At 39.0% G+C, this 17415-nt stretch overlaps 1 protein-coding gene across 2 annotated transcripts in view; it reads left to right on the top strand.

Annotated features, from left to right (window-relative positions):
- The first annotated feature begins 5086 nt into the window (after nt 1–5086).
- Nucleotides 5087–17415, top strand: part of MPP7 (membrane protein, palmitoylated 7 (MAGUK p55 subfamily member 7)) — a 149364-nt gene continuing 137035 nt past the window's right edge. For both annotated transcript variants that reach the window (XM_010583734.1, XM_010583824.1), the window contains exon 1: nt 5087–5164. The gene's annotated coding sequence lies outside the window, so the exon portion shown is untranslated. The remainder of the gene's footprint in view (nt 5165–17415) is intronic.

Below are 17415 nucleotides of genomic sequence, written 5' to 3'. Positions count from 1 at the left end.
CCCGGCCATCCGCCGCCCCGGGGGAGCCCCCCGGGCTTGTGCGAGGCGCCCGGGCGGCGCGGGGGTTTCCCTGGGGCTGAGGCGGCTGCCGCGGCGGCCCCGTGAGGGGAGGTGTCGGTCCGCGCCCGCGGGAGGCAGGCCCGGAGCGGAGACCTCCCCGCGGGCACGGCGGCGAAATCCAGCCGGTGGGCGAGGGGGCGGGGGAGAGGCGGATTTAATCACGGCTAGTGCTGCGGCTGGGCATCGCTTTTAAAACCTGCCGGGCCGCCGGGAGGGGTTGAGGAGGGAGAGCTCGTTTATAGCAAGCAATGGATGCGGCGAAACCATTAAGTGACATCAGGCTACGCGGCCGGACTCAGGAGACCTGTAAACTCTAATTTATGGGTCATCGGTACTCCGAGGTATTTTTATGAATCGGCTGAGAATAACTTAATTCACCCGTGAAACCAGCTCCCTGCTGATTTTTGTTAATGCCTACGTTTAATCTGTGTTGAGCAACAGAGTTATTAATTTGGCATGTTACATGTGAAGAACGTAAATGATGATAGCTGATGTAAGAGCTCGGAAGAGCAGTAGATGCCTTTGCATGCTACTTTCGTGCTTGCACCTCCAAATTCCTAGCTTCGTTTTATTTAATCTGTACTTATAACAAACCGCCTTTCTACATTTCCAGAGCTTTTCCTTTGATTTGATTTTTTTAAACAGCTCACCACACCTTTGTCTTTCCTTCCCTCTAAATAAACTGTAGAATAACGTCAGGAGCAACAGCTTTTGGTCATTTTTGGAGTTCTTCCTTCTGAAGAAGACTGAATAGTCTGGACAGTGGTGACGAACATCTTTGGACCTCATGATGATCTTCAGTACTCGAATTCAGCATTTGTTTTTTACAGTTAGGTTTTTTTGGCTGAGGTTCAGAGTTCTTATTTTAAGTTTACTTACATTGAGAGCCGCACTTTAATGAGGCATGTTTTTTGTTAAACCTATCTTTTGTAGGTGTTCATTTTAAAATATAGTAAATAGAATTTTGGTATGAATTATTATCATCATCCTTCAGGTCCCTTTTATGGAGGGATGTTTATATCTTGGCCATATTTACAGAAATATCTTCATTTACAACTAGTTCACTTACTGAAAGTATTGTTTGCTCTAATTCATGTGGATGATCAGATCTCTAATCTCACTTAGAATTAACATTAGGATTTTGCTAGATATCGCTGTTTGGATTGAGTAAGTTTTTTTGTATTCAGAATGGGTGATTGCATGTAGCTTCTAAAAGCTGTCTTAAAGCAACTGTTAATTTAGGTTTGGGGATTTAATCTCGTGGAGCTAGGGAATGAATGAATGAGACTTATCAGTTTCAACTGTGCTTGTTTATTCATCAGAATGAAAAGAAGTAAAGATGTAACCTAAACAGTGAAAAGTTGGTTTAAGTGATTGCAGACTCAGAGTAGCTTTGGACTTCAATGTGAATGTGTTTATATTTACATGTGTACACTTAAAAGGAAATGGAGGAAGTCCCAGAGCTGCAGATTGCTGTCAACTGGCAAAGTACATCAAGGAAGGGTTGCTGTATGTTTACTCTGTTCTTGTTCTGTTCTTTAGGCATCCACTAGCAGTCCTTATTAGAGACAGGATACTGTGTTAGATGGACCTTGAACCTGAGCTAGTATGGCGTTTTTCTGTTTGTAATAAAATGTTTTCCGTGTAATAGCATGCCATTTGGAATTTAAATTTCAAATTAGGCAGGTGTCAGAGCTGTAAGTTTTTCAGAGTACAGTATAAAAGTCAATACCACGTGCAGAGAAAGCAGGCTAATGAATGTACTATTACTTTGGATGCTTATTTGCATTTTTGCTAACGTTTATAGGACATTCCAACTCCGGATAGGAAACGGTCACAAGTATGTTTTCTAAGTGGCAACTTCCATTTTTTTCGTGAGTGCCTTGTGGAAGTACTGTGCTTCTCACGAAGATATTGTTGTTGGAATCTGCTGCAACTCCCATCTGTTCTTAGATGTTGCAACGTTGCCTTTCACTGCAACTCCAGCCTTAGTTCTGCTTCCCTGCACTGAATCTCCCCTTTTTACACGGCAGGCGCCTGCGCAACCATGAGCCTTTCATTTATCTCTAGCATATGGAAGGGAGCAGAAGGGATCTATAAAAAGTAGTTCAGTAGCATCTTCCCTCTAAACTGGTTCCTCTGTGTTAAGGTTTACTGTAGAACTTGCTATGATAATAAGTAAAAGCAGGAAAAAAAATCCGGTCTTGCTGCTAGCGAAGTGTCTGTTAGTTGTCTTCTAGAGTATCTTTTGGGAAGTTGTTGCAGTGAATTAAGAAAGTTTCACCAACTAGAACTACATGAATTATGTGTAGGAATCATGAAAGCTTCCCACATAGTTGTGCTAATGCAGTTTAATCCCAGCCTGTGGTGTATATACTCTTCCTGACCCCATCTCTTGAAAAGTTTTCATCCTGATTGCTACTGTTTCTTTTTCATTAAGGAAAAGATGCAGTATATTAACTCATCACTTCCTAGTTTTAGTCTTACAAATATAATAATATAACAGAATTCATTATTCCTGCTTTCAGTGGATTGTGGGTGTTTACATCACAAATGATACCGTACTTGTCTAATACAGTGCCTTGCCATGTATTACAGAAGTAGAGAGACAGGGAGCAAGCATTACTTAATACACTTCAAATAACTTTTACGGTGCAGTATCCTTAATATCCCTTGACGGTTCAGACCACTAGCTCTTGTCTCATGTCATGGTGGCTGTATGGCAGGTCTGAGAACAGGTCCGAGTTTGTGTTTTCATATTTTACAGAACCATTTTGAGCATTTCCATGAAGTATTTGGTAAAGTTCTTTGACAAGTGAGTTTCCAAAGACAGTGACAAACGATAGAGATACATTGACATGCTCTTTTTTCAGCTAGCAGTCTTGCATTTAGGGGAAAACCAGCAGAAAGCAAAAATAGTGCATGTCTGAAGATGCACAAAACTTTACTTCGGTGTTCTTGAATATCTACGTTCACTATGCTTAGCTACCAAAGAATACAACTTGAATTTTCCCCCCACTTCGGAAGACTAACAAATTCCATGTGTTCTTAAGCAATAGCTTTAAGCCACACTAGTTTTCAGCACTCTAGGTTTTGTCCTGAAAATGGTTTATCAATCCACATTATGAATCATGGTGTTACGGATGCATGCATAACCAAATCCAAGAGGTGTTAAAACTCAGATTTATTCTTCAGTAAGAAGTTAGTTAGAAGTCCGGTAACATTTTATAAAACCACAGGCTCAATGTGTAAAGAGAACTAATACTACACAGCCGACTCAAGAATCCCCAAGATTTAAGGTGATGGCTCCAAAATGTGCATCTCACTCACCTAAAAGCTGAGGGCTCTCTCCTTCGAGGAGTTACCTCGCGTGGTGCCCCGACTTGAGTGGGAGTCCCCGACTGCCGACCCGCTGCTCCCAGGAGGACTGATTCCAACATGTCCTCCGGCGGGACCCCCTTTATACCCCTGTCGAATCTGACCTGTGGTCATTTAATCCTATTGGCCAAGAAGGTCACTCAGTGTACCTGGCACGTCTCGATTGGCCAGTTCAAATTTCAGCCTGCGGCCTCCAGGGTTTAGGGTTTTTTTTCCTTCCCCTTCCCCCTGCCTGGAGAAGTTTCGTTTCCTGCTGGCGGGATGGGGGGGTGTATGTAGTGCCACACATGGGTAGAATCAATCTTATGTCCCATTTGTTAGCTCTGGAGAAAAGATGATCTGCTAACGTAAAAGGGTTTCAGTGTATTTAATCTCCTGGGTTCACATCTTGTTACTGTGGCCAACATCTAGGTTTTTGTTGCTTTTCTGTTCATCTGTGAAGGCTAATGTGATCCCACTATCGCCGTTCTTTTGTTACTTATATGAAACAATAGATCACACTAAAATCCAGCCTAGACAGTACCCCCTTAAAGTATGTAATATTTTAATACAAGAATATTTTAACAGGAGAAAAAAAATCAACTTTGGTAGTTTTTTGCTAGTTTTAAAGAACAAAAATTCAAGCTTTCTTAGTTCTTGAACCATGTGCAGTATGGTCCGTGATGTAATAAGCCTGCAACCAAAAGCTCCTGAAATGAACTCATTGTGTACCTACTCAATGGTATCAGTATTTAAAGATAGTCATTGAACCAATCCATAAACTATAACTACAAACTATACTACAGAACTATGAAATTGGACATGTGAAGATTGTAGTTTGCAGTGTGCGGAAGAAATGATGACGTGAACATGGAAAGAATAGGCCCATCTTGATGTTTTCCTCCCTGTTTTGACTGTTAGGTGCTTGCCGTACATGTAACAGGGTTGCCGTGGTTCTGTTCCCCCACACGCATTCTGTGGTCCGCTGCTCCATTTCTGCTCCTGCAGTTCATTGCCAAGAGGAGACATCAGGTGTTTCCAGTTTGTATGAGGAGTAAGCAGTGCAGAATGCCAGGTGGAGTGTTGAGAAAGACATTTGCTGAATGTCAGTGTGCACAGCTAGTAATGGTTTTGAGGTTATTGCTGACTTTCCAAAGCCAAGTGATTAGCTATCATGAAGCAAAGAAATGAGCATCTTTACTACAAGCATGAAGTCACAGGTGCCTGAAGGGTTTTCAGTATGGACCCATTAAGTGCAATGGGAGAAGGATTACACTTAAAGTTTTGTACCAGAACTTGCATGTTGTTCACGTATGAAGCATGATTATATGTCTGTGAAGTCTTAGGGATATTTATACCTTAGATAAAGCTTACCTGTACCCATTTTGAAATCATCATTTTGCTTAATTACTGCTTTGAGACCAATTTGTCTAGGACAGGCATGGAGGCAGAACAAATCTGCAACCTGAAATCCTCTCTCTCCCTGGCTTAAATAAATCTCTTCTGACTTTTCTTATTTCTGCAGGGCTTCATAGAGAAACAGTCATTGGGAAGTGAACTACTTTAAACTTATGCTCCTAACACTTAGAATAAAAACACGAAAATATGTAGTATTTCCAACACTGACTAGAACCAGTGTCATATTACTATTAATCTTTCCTTTTTCTTCCAGGCTCCATAGGTTCTCAGCTCCGCAGTTTGGAAAATGCAATCTTAAGTCCCTGTTGAAGTAAAGACGGTCATCCAGGTAGGACTACTTTATGATTACTCTTTTTTTGCCCGCCATTTTCTGATACTGGACTAGGCTGTTGCTTGTTTTCTATGGTCCCGAACATTGTGTGGATTAGTATGAAAGAAAAAGAATAATTTAATATCATGCTTAGTATTAATAAAGCTGTGAAACACCTTTGTACCAATATGTGGTCTAAGTAGTCTTAATTGTGTGTTGCTTTATTGTCTTGTAAAGACAGCCTCTTTTTTGAGTCAAGACTGAATACATTTTCTTATGTTATTTCATTATATATGATGGTATAAGTTTTGAAAAAATAGGAAACTGTATTGCTAATACAGCCAACAGTTGATGACAGACTACAAAACTACATTGCACTATAAATTGTGTAACAAGTTTAAGTGTAGAGTAAAACTTCTTCAGAGCTACTAATTATGTCTCAGAACTTGGAAATGTACACATCCATTTATATAAAGAGCATAGAAAAATCTTTTTTGCATTCATAATGTATTGTTTGGTGGACTGAGCTTGGCTTTAGTAAATGAAGCTGTTCCAGAAGGAACAATGTAGTTTCAGACATGAAATGCAGAGCTGCTGTTTCACAGACAATATGCCATGAATGCTATCTAAAGGAACGGACTTGACATTGCTAATTATAAACAAAAGAGAGTGGAATATAATTATTTCACACACTACATGTGGCCAAATCAGAAGCTTCAACTGCCAGATGGAGAGGGGTTTTTTGTGTTTTTAGAAACACCTTGCAAATTCAGCTGATAGAAAGCCTTGCTTTTTTTTATCATAGTCCAGAAGAGTTGCAAAAAGAGAGCTGATGTAAAGAAACAGTCTTAAATGTCTTCTCAGAGGTTTGACAGATACGGTAATGAAGGTTTTCAATGGCTTAACAGATACTGTGATAGAGGTTTTCAATGAATAGCTGTTCACGAGCAGTTAATTATCTCATTGTAATCTGGGTCACCTGGGAAGCTGTGAACACAGTTAACTTTGTGTTAGGATTGCATTGTAAGTGAAATGTGTGTTTCTAAGAGGCAACGCTGAAGCTGCATCATCTTGAGACTCGCAGTGCTGGAGAAGTGACCAAAACCAACTTCTGAATGAGCAGCTTGCTCCCTTGTTAAGGTGAATAGAGGCTAAAGTCTAATGAGGGTATGAAATCTACTCTGCAGGTCATATCTAAAAATCCTGGCTCCTCCCCTAATGCTGTCCCTCCTAGCAGCCCAGGCACAGTTACTGCTGCTCCCCCCAGGACAAACAGCAGCCCTTTGTTAGCTGCCTTGCCTGGGGCACACCCTATCCTGGCTTCGCTGCTGCTCTCTTGCCATCTGTAGATCCTAGAGACCCTGAAAGGAGCCTTTTGCTGTCTAATCTCCAAGGTTAACTGATTCAGTAAGTCTGTGTTACCTCCAGTACGTACATAGCTAACTTGTAACTTCAGTCCTGCCAACTTAAGTTCTAGCATTTAATTTCCTATGGGGAAAGGAACATCCAGGCAGTACCACAGAGGTGTTGTAGGTTCCTTATTTAAAGATTGGTTACTTCTCCAAAGATGCAGATTTGTTACTTTAATAACATCAAAATGAGATGTGCTAGAAATTTTGTCCTGGTGTTAAGAAGACACTAGAAGTACTATGGCCCAGCAAGTCAAACCGCTCTGATCGAGCTGCAGTGCATGGCTCCCTGCTTCGAAAGCTTGTTGTGTGTTTGAAATATGATACAGACAGTGACTTGGACCACCTTCCAGCTGCCATGAACAGTCTGAGCAAGGGTATCGAAATGGCAAACAAACCTCAGGGGATAAAACTGTGAATGGCATGCTTTGAGGTAAGGTGCTGAGTGGTGCCTTTGGTCCCTCATCTGAGTGCTGTGAGAGTCATGTGCCTGGGCCCTGAGACCTGGAACAGGTCGGCGAGACACCCTGGGTGCTTCTTAGGGAAGACTATCCAACTTCAAGAAGCCTTAATGGTTAAAACAGAGAGCAAAAATAATGTGCAGCAGCTGACTACTGAGGCTCTTAAGAGGGAAGTCAGTCATCCAGCAAACACGTTTTTGGAAGGAGTGTAGAAAAGATGGATGTTGTCCTTTGTTTAGAACCATGGCTGCAGCTAGCATATGTGGATGGTCAAATAGTGTCGTAGTTTCCCTCTGTTTGTTTCTGCTGGAAGATTAGTACTTCTAGTGGATAGTGGGCATGCTAGCACCCAGACCAAAGGAGAAATTGTGACTGGAAATAGCAGATTTTGGGACTGCAACAGTGAAGGAAAATGTCTTCCTGGGCAATTAGATCTGGAAAGTTCTGCTGTGAGTGCCACGAAGGGAAGGATTCCTGAGGTAGTTACTGGGGGAAGCAGGAATCAAAGGAATAGTTTGACAATTGGAAAAAATTTGAAAACTTTATTGTGCCAGCCGTAAAAGGCTTTTGTTTCCTAGAAGCTATGACAACTGTTTTCTAACACTGTGTACTCAATTCAATATTAATTATTTTAACTCCTGATTTCATTATAAATATGCATTTATTACTTAATAAATTCGTTCTCATTAGGGTTTTTTACTGAACTTGTTCACAGTGATAAATGAAGACTGTTACATACCTTCATTTCAAAAGGAAAAAAGGTTGGGGTAGGAATAGAAGGGTGTTAGAAACCAGTACAGAAATTTGGCTAAAAGGAAGAATCTGTAGCTGACATGGCTGTGGAGGAAGAGTTTAAATATTTTACGTACAGAAGAATGTTATTCCAGAGTTGTAAAACATTTTTTTTCCTAGATTTCTGATTTTAAAAGTAATGTAAAGACATTAATATGACAAATATTTGAATTTTGGAAAGAAAACCCCCCACATTCCGCACAGCACTGGAGTCTTAGGTGATACCTGTTAGGAAAGGTTTGCAATCTCAATAACCTTTTCTCAGAGTAGGACCTGGCTGATCTGCTAATTATATTTAATAAGTCATAGAATAGAATACCAAGGAAACTTCAGAAACCTTGCAAAATACTACTTTTCTTTTCATATTTGGAGAAGAAATAGTGGGGGGTGACCCAAATAACTACCGGTTGGTTATTGTCACCTTAACTGACTGAAAAAAAGTAATAACTGACATCTGTAACATGAAGACAAGTAGTCTCAACCCAGAAACTCTTTACCAGTGGTTCACTTCTGGCTCAGCAAACCAAAGGTGGTATTGGATTTTTTTTTTTAATTGTTCAGAATTAAAACATCCTGTAGGAAGGTAGGTTTTGGTTAAATACTCTTTTTCCTGCTTTATGAATAGAGGCAGACAGAAGCTGTAACACAATGTTTAATTCTGTAACTTTGTTGTGTAGGTGGACAAGTGTAATCAATGATGACAGTTGAGTAAATGCTACTTCATTAATCTTGGATTTACATTTTACTCCTCAGACTTCCAGCTTTATCACACTATTTAATGAGTTCCAGCTAGTGGTTTTGACTTCCTATGGGTGATAGCAATTAAATTTGAAAGAAAACAGGAGGCATTCTGGTTGTTTTATTCAAGGGCTGAACTCACCATTTCACATGCTGCTAGCTTGCATCAGGGAATTAAATGTCCCACCTTATTATATCAGTTATTCTGTCTTCTCTAATGCTTTCATCTAGCTTGGATATAGCATTAATATTTAAAATGTATGTATCAATTCAATAGACACATGCATTACTTACCAAAACGCTGCAGCTTATTAAAATAAACCTGCTGTTATCACAGCTAAAAGTCTCTGGAATGACACGTAGTGCCAGCAGGTGCATTGTACGTTTTCACAAGCTGGTCAGTTGAGATGGTGGTGGTAATTCAGGAAGAAAAAACACCTTCTTCATTATACGAATGGAGTATCTCCAGATTCCTGAAAAGAAAACATGGCATGCACGGTAATGTGGTCTAAGACTAACAGACTACAGGAACAGGAAAGCATTCACTGAAAGTAATCAGACCTTCTGTGGCTGTTCAGTGTGCTTGTATTAACAGTTTCCAGTATTTATTAACAGTTTCCAGTATGTCAGAGCAGCTACATGTGTTAATTGAGATTTCTTATATTTGCTCACATTGTGAAGATGTAAATAACAAATTAAGTTATTCACAGTTGTCCAAAAGCAGGAAAGCAAGTCTCATCTTGTATTGTGGTACTTATGATTAAGTATTTGTTTAGCTGCTAGTTTGCAGCTCATAAGGTCCCTCAGTACTGGGATAAAAATAAAAGTGTGTCCTTCTTCAGTGCCTGCACAGGACGTGGACAGAGCTGCTGTGGTCTGTCTGCAGGATTCCAGCATGCTTCTGTTGCTTCTGGCTCCCAATGTACAAGGACAATGTCCTCACTACAGAGGCCAGATGTCTTCATCCCTTTCCTTCTCATTCACTGGCTGGTCAAATTCAAATGCTGATTTCCCTTCTATTTAGGTGTGCATTTGAGGGGACAGTAAGCAAAGGGCTGAACTTTCCTTTCGTGCCCTCCAATTAGTGCTGGCCTTACGTCTTATGTGCTAGCCATCATACATGAATTAAAAGCATACTGTTACCCTCTTCCTCTTTCAAGCAGGGCTTGGTTTTGATTCTGCCTTAACAAATGTTAATGTCTCACTGCTGTTGCTGCCATATATCTTTGCCTGGGTAATGGAAATTGTGTCCTCTTCCTCTGTATCTCTTTTGCTGCCTTTCGAAAGAAACAGGTTTCTCTGTAGTACTTGGAATGCTTTTTAGAGACCTTACATATAATAATATATTGTTCTGAATTAGTAAGTAACAATAGGACCTTTTCTTCTCCAAAACTCATTCTTGAGTAGTATGCCGAGATGTTTTCTCCCCACTTGAATGCTTGACTAGAGAGATGAGTTTTGATAATGGGTGTATGTGATAGGCACACATAGACTGCTTCCCCAATGGAGAGGTAAGAATATGCCACAGCCTGACTGAAAGTCTCATGTCTGGTTACCTCGTGCCAAATGTTGTGATTTTTTTTTTACTGTGTTATGTTTTCTTTGCTGGATATAGACTGTAATAGGAAAGGTAATCCAAAATCTAGTGTTTACATTGTTGCAGAGCCACTTACAAATTTAGAAACTAGAAGTTACAAACACATGGGAAACTACACACTTCCTCTTATTTGTAATTAGTTGTTTTTTTTTTCTGGAGGTTGGATGTTTTTATGCATAAACTCTTTCTCGTATGCCCTTTTACTATGCATAAAAATTATCTCATAGTGTATGTACTCAAGTACAAGACAGCCCTCACTGCAAGGAGACTGAATGTGGTTTTGTGTGCACGCATCTACAGCTGTTATTAAGAGAAACATTTGACCATGAGTTTTAGATAATTGTTGCAGCAAACCACTCTCACTAATGAGTCTTCCCCACCTCCTTTGACAGTGAAACCTGTTTTAGGCCAGGGGAAAAAAGCGAAAAGAATGATGAGGTGAAGAAAGGAAAATGTCAGGTGCTTGCCATTCTTTTAGTAGAATCAGCATGTTTTGCGAAAAATCCTTGCTGAACTTCTGATGGAAGGGAATAGAGTAGTAGTACTGTACCCCTCGAAAAAATGAAGCTAAAAGAAAAGCTCATCTAATCTACTGGATCCTACAGGAATCCTGTAACTAAAAGAGGGATAGTAAAAACTTTAAATAAAAGCCTCTTTTCTAAGGAGTCAAGGGATGAGCTACTCTGGTCTCCAAGTAATAAACTGGTTTCAGCCCTAGCAGATGAATTAATGTCACAGTACGGTTGTCTAGGTCAGTGGCTCCCAGTCAGTAAGTTGTGTTGTCATGGGGCATAGTGTTTGTTCTACTTCTCTTTGTTAGACAATACTGAAGAGAGAATAGTATGATCAGGCTGGCTTGGACTTCTCCTTGTAATATTTCCTGACTTGATGCGTCTCCATGTAGCTCAAGCAGGCTGTGTTCTGGCCGTCCAGATGAGGCAGATTTCTCTCTGTTGCTGGTGTCTCATTAGAGGGTCGCTGATTTGACATTTTGTCATGGGAGTCTTTGGCTTATGATTTAGCGTGTGATTGTACCAGCTGCCAGAATGTCCTGTGTAGTTCTGTGAACTTGGAATTAAATATAAATAAAGAAAGAAAAAAAAAAGCTAACAAAACCTGCAAGTTTGTGTGACTTTATCAGCCTGAGACTTGGCATAAACAACTACATCTGAGATCCAGAATTTGTATACAGGAATCACCCCAGTCATATTTCCAAGATAGTATTTCAAAATTATTGTTTCAAAATAATGTACTAAAAAAACCCTGTGCTACTTGGGACACAGGATTCCTTTGCTGTCATTGCAGTGGCACAGCAAAATCATTCAGGCTGCCTGGAAACCAGCCAGGGATGAGTGTAGGAGAATAATCGGAATATCTGACAGGGAATTCTGTAAATTGTTTGTGGGTGCAGCTTGGATGAAACAGAAGACAGAAAGCAAGTGCATTTTGAGTTAGGTGCAATTCTTAATGTCTGCATGTTTTCTGAGTGCTCTGAGTTAGTCTTGTATAGACAGCTTTTCCTTTTGTATGCTTTGCAGTGCTTTACAGTGTTTCTGAAGAGTTCAGTTTGCCTTTTTTAATGCTTATCTTAAGGTAAAATCCTTTTGTGATACAAAGTAGTCTTTCTAACTTAATTCCAGTTTAAGATAAGCTTGTGCAAAAGTGAATTACACTTCAAGCAATTTGTGTGTTTACAGTTTTGTAATATTTAGAGGAATGAAAACCCATTCAGGTAGATTTCATCCTACGATTTAGCTACTTCTGTGTCAGACTGCTGAATGTCAAAATTTATGTCAGAATGCATCTATATTGTTGTAGTTTTGTAATTTGATGTCTAATCCTATAGCAAAATAATCAAAACAGTTTGTAAACAGTTAAGATAACTGAAATTTATCTTATTAGTATCCAATATACCTTCTTCTGTATGTGATAGGGAGAAACGCAGCTAAAGTTGAGATGAGTAATCCCACTTCCTGGTACTAGAGAGATCACCTGGTGGGTTACGAGGAGGCTGTTGCATAGTCCAAGAAGCAGAAATCCATTTGTTACTTCCAGAAGAAAAATGATCAAAGGCTGGAGGTGGAGCTGCAACAAGGATTTGAAAGTGGTCATATGAGCTTTGCATCTGTTGCTAAGGCCCAAGTTGCTGACATTAGTAGGGTAGGTCAAGCAAAATATGTTCTCTTATGCTCAGCAGGGCTGGTGGGAAGTCCTCGGTAGTATCTTCTTTCAGCATACTTTTTTTAAACTTGTCTGAATTATGCAGTCATGTCTGGAATATACTATAAATCAGATCTGCAAGCTCTCAGAGTGAATAAAAGTGTATGCTATTTTGATGACAAGTTTAAAAAAGTATTGGTATTCTAATATAAGCAGATGAACTAAAATGGTAGGAAAATGTTGTGGTGTAATATAAACTAACTGAAAATGGATTGTAATACTCCTTTGCAGCTACCATGCTCTGTGCTTTGCTAAGAGAAGAAAGTTAAGAAAATACAGTTGGAGATTAATTTACATAAACTTTACTGCTCGGACACAAGTTTTATTCTTGTTCTGCAAAACTTTTCTATGTGTTTAACCACAATGGTTTTGCAAGGGATAAGGAGAGGGGAAATCAACTGAAAAAAAGGAAATGCCTTTGAATTCTAAATTTAAAGTGAAATTGTGTGCTAATTAAGGAAAAATTATATACTGTAGGTCTCCTGATGAGAATGTAAGAGCTGTTACCCTTTATTCAGAAGTGACCAAGAGAGGATGTATAGGAAAAGAGACTAAATGGCTGCAAAGAAGCCTTTGTTTTGGTGTAGCAGTCTAGCTGTTGACAAAGATTGATATCAAAACTTTTGTCTCCGACAGACTTTGTCTGGACCATTTGTTTGATAGCAGCCAAAGAACCTGTCCTCAAAATGTGTTTTAAGTTCTTATTTGAATAATTGGGTTTCAGATATTACAACTTAACCAGGTATTGTATAGAAAAAAATATTTCCTATAGTTTGCTCTTTTATGCTGCCAGGTAAATTCATTTGTGTGTTATGAGAAGTAGTAAATGGTTGAGTTTGATTTGCCTTTGATGTACAACTCCTGATGACCACTCACACTTTCCCCTCTTCTACGAATCTCTCAGTTGTTGCATTTCAATATGAGCCTTTAGAAGGCAACAATAGGATGCATGGTGTGATCAGGGACTTTGCAAATAAGCAGGTGGAGTCTATCGACCAAACATATTTTGCAGTTTGTCTTCAATTTCAAATACCTTGCAATAATAAAACTAAGATATGAAGATCCCTCCCAGCCAGGCCTGTACCTGTTAGTGTAAAACAGTCTCCTAGCCTGAAAGACTTGTAGGGGCAGGTAATAGTTTTTATTAAACCAACCTGTATACTTTGTTACCTATATCTTTAGATGTCAAGCAACTTGAAAGGCTGGTGTGCCTGAAAGGCCATTTGCTTTTTCAAACTATAAAGCTTAGTCTATTAGAATATGTTATTTCTGTGGACTGATCACGTCTAACCAATTGTCTTAGAACCTCATGGTTGCTGCAGTTTTTCTGGTTAATGATATTTGGGCAAAAGTGGTGATTTGAACCCTTCAATAGCAAAGCAGTTGACAGCCAGTTTTGAATCATCCTGCCTGAGCTGAATGTAGTAACGACTGTAGCAAATAAAGAGCCTGTTGAGCATGTTAGATATAGTATTGTTTCGGGTAAGATGATCTGCTGTATGTGTGCAGATAATAGGACTGCCTAGTTGCATGGAGACCAAATAAGCTGAGCTCATTCAGATTTGGGAGCGAGTACTTCATGAGAGGTATGCTTTCTGCAGCTCTTGTTTGCAGAGGGAGCAAATTTTTAGCATGAAATTATGAGAAGTGAGGTTACGGGTCTAAGACATTTTATGAAAAGATACTCTGTGAAGTTTATTCTTGGCAAAGTTTGTCCTGCTGTGATATTAATATCTGTTTTTGCTTTCTGTGGTACAATTATTCTTGGGTATTGCCTGACAGATGGTTGTATCTTAAGAGTTGTATCAGAATGATGTTATTTGCTTGACAGTTATTGTTCTCTTAGGAATGTGGGACAGGAAAGGACCTCCCTATTCATCAAGTTTATTTTCATGCTCTTGTAGGCTTTATGTCATACAGTCATAGACATATGGAGCGCTGTCTTAAAAGCAGCTGGGCCTTTTCCCCTCAATACTTTAATTGGAAGCCTGTTCCAATGCTAAATTGCCCTAAACATGAGGAAGCTGCTTGCAATGTTCAACCTAAATTTGTTCATCATCAGTTGGTAATAACCAGTTTTTGTGCCAAGACTGTCCTTTTATTTTAGATATTTTTTTCTTATTATTTTATAATTACCTCAGTGTGTTTATACACAGCCCTTGCTTTTCTGCTCAGCTTTACTTTTGCTAGGCTAAGGCCAAGTCCTTGCAGTCTCCCTTCAGTTCTGTTGTTGAAACATAGAGCAAAATGAAGGTATGAGTACTCAGAGACTCCTCAGCTTTCACTTAGCAGGTTTTTCCAGTTCTCTGAGAAGGGTGTGTCTTAATCTTTGTACTATTGCTGATAAAAGAAGTGAATAGTAGCTTCCTTGTTATTGCAGTATACCAACAGAAACTTGAAGATAGAAAATTTTGAGTGGTGAGATTGTTCAAACAGTAGAGACTCACGGTATATCCTCTAATTTAGGAATGCAGGTAATCCTATGAGAGTGGTGTTGAAAGGCAGGCAGATGTTTGATTGCTTCAAGTGCATGGGTTCCACTTTGTATTTTTGGTTTTTTTTTTCCTCAGGCTGTTAAATGTTCAGATCAGTGTTCTGTGGCTGATCTGTGCACAGACAAATTTTCTGTGCATTTTTAATGAGTTTCTGCAAAAATCTGTGATCAAAGATAAGTCAGACCTATTACAAAGGAATCAAAAACTGGAATTATGTTGAAATATTTTTCTGACTAATATTTATAGATACTTGCTACTTCTAAGGCTCTTGATAAATCAAAGTACTCTTCAAAGATTTATATGCTTAAGATATTAATGAAAGATGTAAAAGGTGGATACATTTTGCAGAATTTAACTACAAAGTTTAAAAATAAGAGTTTGAAAAAGCTTCAGTAGGAAGACCTGACCTACTTCCTTACCATTTAAAATCCTAAAGGCTGTTGTGTCAGAAAAAATAAAACAAACACTTAACACTGTTTAAAATGCAGTGGAAGGTTTTATATCCCAGGTTTAAAAAAGAACCTAAGCCTTCTAAATGTTCAACACCACAGCTCATAAAGATCAGGCTCCTGGCTAAGAAAGTATGGAGGCAGGCACCTAAGGACCTTATGCTGATGAGATTCTGATTTCCTGGCTAGAATTTGAAATCCATAATGTTGAGCGCTGGTGCAGTGAAGCTGGTTGGTAGGAAACCAGAGTATGCCTTTAGACATTCATATAACCCTTATATTCATCAGAAAATAAATTCCATACCATTTTCTGCAGTTTTCTATTAGGAGGATGGTTTTGATACCTATCTTACATGTAGTAGACTAGCAGTTAATTAGCTCATTTGTCCAAGAAGCGGGAGGCCTTGATTCTAGGTCCTTCTCAACCTGAGGGAGCTCAAGGCTGCAGTTTTCTTACAAGAGTGCCATAACCCAGTCATTCGTGCTTAGGTAAGTGACCTAACCACCAGACTGCAGATTCAGATGTCTTGCCTACTGTCTTGCATCCATCAACTTGTACTTCTAGCAGCATTATGGTCAACTTCACCAGGAAGGATGGGGCAGTCCTGTACAAAGTGCCCTGCAGCCTGATGAGTTAGGTATTCTCTTGGAACACAGATTCAATTCTTCTCTTTCCTTTCCAGGAAAGGAAATTCTACTACTGGAGAGTAGTAGAATCTACATCCAAATAATCTGGTTTTATTCTAATTTAATATTCTTCGCAATTGTTTGAGTACTGTTTTCTACTTAATGTTTGACCAGAAAATATTTTAACAACCTGATATACTGTAATAAGGAAATGGAATAATAATGGCTGTCATTGATCTCATCGCTTCTGGGGATGAAGTTTAGACTTGTTTCAATTCAGAGTTTTTTTTTTTTTTTTAAACTCTTATGTATTTTATTTTTTTTTCCCTAAGACAGACATTGTGTATTTTGAATCCTGATACAGGAAAACAAAAGGGAATTTATAGCTGGTTTTATTTAAAATAAATAAAAGATATTTTCTGTATGTGCAGGCTATACTGGGAGACCCAACTATGAATCTATTTCCAAAGTTAAAGAATTTTTTTTTCTTTTCTGTTCCTAAGCAGTGGCATAACCTTTGTGCAAAAAAATCCTTCTCTCTTCAGATAAAGAAGGCAAGAGTACAGAAAATGGGAGATCTTAGAAGGGGATAACTTAGTTGGGAAACTTACTGGCTGTTAAACTTCCAAAGCATTCAAGAATAAGATTGCTCTGTGTGTTTCCATGTTGCTTGCTCCCTGTGTGATTGCCCAGGTAGAAGCACAACTTTTGAGGGTTAAGTTGTGAAAGAATGAAATTTAGCCAACTTTGGCTCTTAATGAGTTACTTACCTTGAAAGTGGAAAAAACTGTGAAAAACTTTACTCGATGAAACAATGAAAATAATCATATTAACTGTTCCTTTTCAGCTATGGCCTGTTAAATCTGGGTTTCACAGTGTGAGACAATGGTTGCCTTCATGCATGAATGACTACTTTAGATATACAATTCCTGGGTGCTCTAAAGTAGCAATGATGAAAAATATGTTGAACACTGGTATGATTGCACCCTTTGGGGTTGTGTGAAGTGGAAGGAAAGTATGTGTGCACAGAGGGCCATTGTGGGATTGGGTTTTGTGCCCTGTATTGTCTGGAATATGAAGTAAGTGCAGACCATACATTTGATCTGCAAGACATCTTACCTTAAAGTGGTTTAGTTTTCATAGTTGGCACAGTTCACTGCAAGGAGCACATGTGCAGTGTCTTAGATACCTCAACCCGTTAGCTTCTGCCAAATTTCACTCATGTTTCCAAATGTAATATTATGCTTATGTCCTATCCTCTCTTTGGCACGGAATTCAAACAGCACCTGTTAATGTTAAGAATAAATGAAGTTACTGTCATGTTGAGGTTAAAGAGGTTTTGGTGAAAGAAAATTGGATAAAAGATTTAGATTTCCTGCCTGATGAAATATTCCAAGTGGAGTTGTTCTACTTCAGTTTTATTTAGAAGTCAGAAAGCAATATTATAATGTTAGCACATGCCTTTTTAGTAAAATCTTCTT

Source organism: Haliaeetus leucocephalus, unplaced genomic scaffold, assembly GCF_000737465.1.
Source record: "Haliaeetus leucocephalus isolate CR32 unplaced genomic scaffold, Haliaeetus_leucocephalus-4.0 Scaffold0, whole genome shotgun sequence".
NCBI lineage: Eukaryota > Metazoa > Chordata > Aves > Accipitriformes > Accipitridae > Haliaeetus > Haliaeetus leucocephalus.
Note: the sequence above shows the minus strand (reverse complement) of the source record. Positions and strands in the feature narration are given on the sequence as shown.